We start from the raw sequence: 7,500 nt of genomic DNA, 5'->3' as shown, positions 1-7,500 counted from the left end.
AACCTATGTAGTTAGGACAAGACATAAAACGTGATATGTTCACACTGATCATCTGATAAGGGTACAAGATAATGTACCAGATGATGTCACTGAGGCAGAGGTCATGATGCCTGAATCAAGTAGTCAGACTGTTACTGATATTAATGTGAATCCTCTTGATAGTATTTGAGACCCACATGTATAAATCTGTCTGAAAGCGAGGATTCTGTTTTATCTCCTACCGTTGTAAGTAGCCTACCTACAATTTTAGGAAGATCTAAGAGGGTTTGAAAACCAGTTGTTAAACTTGACCTGTAGTAGTAGCTTTTGCCTTAGGTAGAAGTGCACTGCTAATGTTGGGGGAAAGCAATGTAATATATTAAGGTAACCGGAAGTTGTGTTAAGGTATTGCATCATCATTCTTGTACCCAAGATGCGTAGCGAATAAAGTGTGGTGTTGTGTTGGCAATCGAAACTGGTGTAGTTTATTGCCTCAAACTATATCCTTGCTAATATGTTACATTGAGAAACTGTTTTTATTCTAAACGTGATTTTACAGCAAATTTGTTCAGTTAAAATACGTTTAATAGATGGAAGCTAAAAATGGGCTGAAAACTTGCTACATACTGAAATAGGAGGTTGTGTCCCAATGGCTTACACGTTGTAGAGATCGAAACTTCTGCAGAATATGAATACTCCTGCATGGTTCGATCGTTTTCGATGCAAACTGATTCCTGCACAAGTTTCTTTCCCCCCTAAATTTGCAATTTTTTTGCAACAGCAAGTTCCTTCAGAAACGTGCTTCTAAAAATTCTGCACAATCACTAAATTAGCACTTTTTCTCGCAAAACTATTCAAGGCAAATTATCCGCTCAAACCGGTTCAACAATTTGGAAGGGATGTCTTATTAGAATGATTAACTCAACACAAACTGAAAACTGTTTTACTTAACGGCAATGTTATGGTACCATATGAAACCCCAATAAAAATGGGCCCTTTGCAGGATAGTGATCACATGGTACAAATCCGCCATACTGGGACGCAAATTGCGCACTGGGACATCTAAAACAAAGCTAGTTAATCTAAATTTCTTTGTTTTAGATGTCCCAGTGGGTAATTTGCGTCCCAGTATAGTGGTTTTTGTACCATGTGATCACTATCCTGCAAAGGGCCCATTGCTTAACAAGATTCACATATTAATGTGACGTAATAAATTACCATGGCAACAAAATAACCATCCAAAACGCCCTATATTTCGTGCTGTAAGCGTTTAAACGAAGTCGGTGACCCCCAATTTTAATTGCTGAAAAGTGATTAGCAGGCTAAGATAAAACTCTCTGCAAAGTTTTAAAAAATTATCCGGAACGGATTCAGAACCACCTTAAAATTTTCCAGTTGTGAAGGTTGCTATGAATCTGCTTCAGAGAATTTTTTAAAACTTTGCAGAGTTTTATCTTAGCCTGCCAATCACTCTCCAGCAATAAAAAATGGGGGTTACCGGGTTTGTTTTATAGGGCGGTTTTAGGTGGTTGTGGTTGTTGCCATGGTAACCTATTACGTCACATCAATGCGTTCGTCTTGTTAAAGACCCAGTGAAGACCATTAGCCATTGCGCACGTCTGTTTTTGTTTTGGTTTGCATTGGAGCAAGACATCGATTGTTTCTTCGTCCATCGCTGTTGCCATCGTGGAAATTACTTTTTGACAACTTGAGGCATGGAATCTTCCATCCCAGTTTCTGAATTGCCTGCAGAAAATTATGCCGCTGTCGTTGTAAATGTCTACGGATCGTTTATTGGAGACGACGAAGATCATGTCGACGATAGCTCGACGGAGATTTGTTGATATTTGTACGATACCGCGATGGCAAATTTCCTGTCTTAGGTTTGGATTTCGAAATGCTGATGGTACGTCTTTTGTTCGCTAATAATATATAGATTTAGCCAAGCCTAAAAGCGGAGCTCCCTGGTTATTTATTCATACTGCATGTAGGGTTAGTGAAAATAAAAGGTTTCGAGTTGTCCGTGCTTTGATGTTTTTACGGTTGCTGCTTTAATAATTAAATCATTTTCTTTGCTTTCTTCTACAAAAAAATTCATTGCCTAACTAGTGAATTCCATGGTAAATTTTACACTAAAAACCGATATCGCATGAATCACGAAGCGATGAGTACGATATTGCTTTTTCGAGTGAAATTTGCTTTGGAATTGACCAGTTTGGCAATGAATTTTTCTTGAACCGCATGGGTTTTTAAAACTAGACGCTCTATGAGCGTACACTGGGCTGCCTGTTGTACGTGTTACTCAAAAACAGAAGGGACTGAATTGGAGTGGTATTAAACTGCAGCGTTCCAGGCAATTTTTTCAAGTCGGGGGTCATTAAGACCATTTAAGGGGTCACCCAGAAGTCGTACCAGCAGTGGCCCTTTGGCTCCACGTTAAAACGACGAAACAGATCTTTTTCTTAGGTTTCATCTGCAAATGGTTAGGCTTTCTAGTCTTCTCGGATAAGGACGATGGTCCCGTCTCACAATCCTTCAATGTTCATAATCCTGTGGGACATAAAAGAACCCGCACACTTGTCGCAAAGAGTAGGGCATGTAGTTCCCGGTGTTGTGGTCTGTCTTCTGTGGTGTATCATGGTTGGGAGGGTAAATGCTCGGAGAGCTGGTGGTTAACCTCGTAGGGGACCTATGTTCTATTGTTGATTCCTCCATGTATGTACTCATACTCGATCAGCAAATAAATAAATAAATAAAAACCTGTCTACCGGCCTATTAATCATTTGTCAGAACGAAGAAATTCCTGTTCTCTTTAGAAAAAATAGACATGCATTGCTTACGTGTTGTAGTGCAGTAACACAGCGCTTTATTCCATATTGTCAACTGAACTGCGTTTTGTCTTCCAGTTCTTTTTGCGTAATATGTAGCTCTAATAGTACACAATATTGTTTTGGTATTGTATGTATATCATTGTAGTGCCATGGTAGAAGTCAAAGGTAAATGGCCCCCTGAGAAGACAGCAAAGTACTAAACCCGAAAGATTGAAGAAAATAAAAGGGAATAGAGAAACATTGGCTTCCGGGCTGACATGTTGATCACTTTCAAGTTCCCTCACAACTTCTTTTCACCACAAGTTTAAGCGTGCACTCTGAGCATCTGACAGCTTTGTAATACAAAAGCTCATTAAAGTTAATTACTATCTGGCGGGGTTAGTATCTAGATGGGTTATCTAAACAATATACCACTGGTAAATAATGAAGCACAAAAGAGACAACAAGCTTTCATTCAAGTAATTCTTCACTGTCACTTCCAATTTTTTTTTACCTTTGCAGAGTTGAGTACAAAATAAATATAAATTGTCAGACAACTAAGATGCGACTTCGGTAAACACTGTGATGCATTCAAGGCGTTCGATTCCTTCAATGCAGGTTAATTAAATGTTCTCCTGTGTGCACCAGACAAATCTACGCATTACCCCAGCCCCCTCAAACGTAACAAAATACGCACTCTATGCACAGACACCACTTAGCAGGCGAGTGACAGGCAACACTTTTCATGACACGGAAATAAATAAATAAATAAATAAATAAAATAAAATAAAACTAGACGCTTTTTGAGCATACACTGGGTTGCCTGAGGTACGTGTTACAGAAGGGACTGAGTTGGGTGGTATTGAACTGCGGCGTTCCAGGCTATTTTTTCAAGTCATGGGTCATTTACACCATTTAAGAGGTCACCCAGACGTCGTGCCAGCAGAGTCCCTTTGGCTCACACGTTCATAAGACGGAACAGATCTTTTTCTGAGCTTAAAAACCAGGCTACCAGCCTAATGATAATTTATCCGAAAGAAAAAAAGCCTGTCATCTTTAGAAAAGATAGGCACGCATTGCGTACGTGTGGTAGTGCAGTAACACAGCGCTTTATTCCATATCGTCAACTGTCTTCCAGGAGATTCAAGTTGTCTTTGCGTAATATGTAGCTCTAAGAGAGGTTTTGCACGGCAGCCTTGTTGCATGGCAGAAACAATAAAAACGTTTTGCATAAGAAAGAACATTTGATCCCATAGGGAAAAGAATCTATTGTATGTAATCTATTTTGCTGCCATGCAAAACCTCTATACCACACGATATTGTTTTGGTATGGTATATCATTGTACTGCCATGGTAGAAGTCTGAGGTTAATAGCCCCCTGAGAAGACATGTGGTTACTAGCAAAGTACTAAACCCAGAAAGATTGAAGAAAGTCGAAAAACATTGGCTTTTAGGCTGACATGCTGATCATTTTCAAGTTCCCTCACAACTTCTTTTCACCACAAGTTTAAGCGTGCACTCCGAGCATTGACAGCTTTGTCATACTGAAGTTCACTCACGTTTTACCTCTGTCCGGCGGGGTTAGTATCTGAATGGGTGACCTAAAAATATACCACTGCGTAACAAAAGCATAAGACCGGAAATTCTATTTTAACGCTCAAAAATGCGAACTAAGTAAGGTACAGATTTGTTAGCTTGCTTTATGCAAAACAAATTTGATGCAAAAGTCAATAAATATTGATACAGAGTTTTTAGGAAGAGCAGAAAGAAGTTTTCAGGACGGTCGATCGAGGATAAAATATTTTGCCGTCAGCAACAAAAACAACATTAATTTTAAACCGCAAATATAAAAAGTTATCATCAGCAAAAAACATTTTGGGAGATTTTTGCTAAGCTGAATTTCGTTATTGTAGTTTTGGCTGCACAAGTAAATCGCAAAATCGAAAGTGACATCGAATTCAGCGGGTGCCGTGATCAAGTTACCGCGGCGTGTTTACTCGCGAAACAGTGAAGCATCTGTGTCAAATGATGGCAAGATACCGAGTTTTTTGTTTTTGTTAGTTTTCTTTTTCTTTCAAGTGTTATAAAGTTTGACAAAAAAAGTGCGAATTCAACGCAAAGATCGCAATCTCGCAACTCTTGAGGTTGACCATTATATCTTCACGCATTGGAAGGCGAAGCGTTCTGGAAAATCTATGAAAATCAAGCTTGGGAGCGTTACTCAAAGCTTCATAGAGCAGAAGAAACTGATGCACTAGGAAGATCAAAAACAGATTACGGGTAAAGACAATATTGAAAAGATGAAAGAAAAAGATTGTTTGCACGAAGCAGGTCATTGGAGGGTTCTTAAATAGTTGCAGGGTGTGCACGTGTGGGGCACCAAAAGACTGAGTAGTCATGTGACTCCTGCGGTTGCGATCAAGATCCGCTTCATCATCACTGCCCCAAGGTGGAGTGCTACCATTTTGTGCAGTGGATGCGGGGTCAAAGGGGACCCTGTGAGCTAGGAAGATCCTAGCACCATGTAAACTGCCTTCGCTTGGAAGTTCCTGGTACTAAGGACAAAAAAACAAACATGGAGAGTGGAAGGAGCCAAATTACATGTTTGTTGTTCTCGCCCGCCATCTTGCTTTCATTCTCCACTTCCACCTAGACAGAAATTTCTGCATGTAAACCAAACGAAAAGTTGTTTCGCCTTCTAGGATCCTCCTAGTGCTAAGATCTTCCTACCTCCATGTAAACAGCCCCCTAGTCTCTGTTTAAATCAGGGATTTCGCAATCGCAAAAAGTTATCCTATAGCTCTGAAAACTACCATCGGAAATCAAGAATTTTGAGAAGTTAGAGGTTAATTCAGAGATTTGACTGAAATCTTGCGGCAATCAGTCACCTGGGACATGTATTGACTGCACAATCTAACATGCACGTTTACTGTGGTAAGAAAAAAGTAATTGACTTAACTTTTTAAAACAGGAGTCGATTATTGAACTCACTGCCCTTCCATATCGCGACCTTCCTCCAAATAGAAAATTTGTAGATGCCCCTCATCGATACTGATGTCAACGTCTTCGTCACGCTTTTGTCGAAGAATTGGTCTTCATTAGAGTCACTGGCTGCTTCCTCTTCACCCTTGTTCAGATCTCCACCTTGCCTGAAGTTCATATGCACTTTACAGGGGCGTAGCGTCCATATACGCACGTACGTACGTGCGTACAGCTCAAATCCGGGGATCCTAATTCCATGGAGGCATTAATGTTTAAAAGTCAATATAAAATCGGGCCGAGTTTTGTAAATTTTAAATTAACTGGTGTCTCTCTGAGTGAGTATTTCCAGTATCTTTTCATTAACCCCTACAGGCCTTGCCAAACGGATCCAACTTCATCCAACATTAGGGACTTTAAGATAGTAGACAACGGTAGGCTGGGACGGTTGGATGCGTATACCGGCGACTTTGGACGAGTACGGTAGAAAGGCGCGAAAATTTTTAACTTAAGATTCGGCCAACACGACCGTAGGATGGTGGAATAAACATATCTTTTGAAGAGGCGAGAAATTCTCTTGTAATTTCTTTTGCAGAAGGTTCAATTAGCGAGGAGGAATTTCTTATTTTATACCATGAATACAAATCAGTGAATCCTCTTTATCCTTACTGGGAATTTGAACCATTTTGTTTAGATTCCTTGGATTTTAGGGAGTGTAAACCCGCTAAGGGGAATTGGTTCATAAACAAAAAATGCGGCTACAATTATCTCTTTTACCTTTCTTTTCTGCTTTCCTCCTGTGTCATGGTGGATTATGGATAACGCTACATTGAGAACAAGCAAGTTTTGGTTGACCCGCGATGTGGCCGAGTAATGTCTTTGAATGAACTCAGAATTTTTGCTTGATTTTTTCATTTCAGCGATGGATAAATCAAGACAAACACAATTAACCCATTGGATGATCAGTTTTCAATGCATAATCAAGGAAAAGACTAAAATAGTGCGAATAAGTATGGATGAATTCCTACCGTTTTCACCGTAGATTCCACGACGAGAAACCCGGCGAAAACATACCGTCCTAGAAGCACGACGGTCAAATGTCACGGGGATTTTGCGTGACATGACACTCATCTAACTGTCCCAGTCTACTGTCGTGTACTATCTTAAAGTCCCTATTGTTAAAAAGTTGCGAACGACAACGAAGTGGCCAAACGAATGCAACGTGTTGGGTCCAGCATGTTAGACTCAAGGTTCTGGAACCAAAATCTACCTAAAATCCTTAGAAAACAAACTCTTACCCTGTTGGCGTTTTCAAGTTCCTTTTAAAATTATCAATAGAGTCACTCTCTCTCTGATAGCAAATGCGTGGTCTCCAGACGTTTTGCACCATTTAGGTGTGAAGAACCTTGCGAAGACCCAGGGCGTCACTGCGTAGGGGGTAGCGCCCCGGGGTCTTGACTTGCAAAAGATCCTGCAGATACATTGGCGCCATGCCCCCGAGAGCTTTGAAAACAAGAAGGGCTATCTGTTCGAAGAGAGATTGCATGCTCTAGCTTTCGTCGCTCAGATATTCAAGACTTGGCCCCTTCACCATTCTGAAGCTTGAACTGACGTGGCAACGCGCGAAACAGATGCAACGAATAAACCATCACCATGGATACCGATAGCCGCAGCGCAAGCGCGCGTGCAACGCTGTTGAATGTAATGGCCAAACAAATGCCACACTGTTGTT

This window comes from Montipora capricornis, chromosome 10 (assembly GCF_036669925.1).
Source record: "Montipora capricornis isolate CH-2021 chromosome 10, ASM3666992v2, whole genome shotgun sequence".
Taxonomy (NCBI): domain Eukaryota; kingdom Metazoa; phylum Cnidaria; class Anthozoa; order Scleractinia; family Acroporidae; genus Montipora; species Montipora capricornis.
This window is presented reverse-complemented; position numbering follows the sequence as displayed.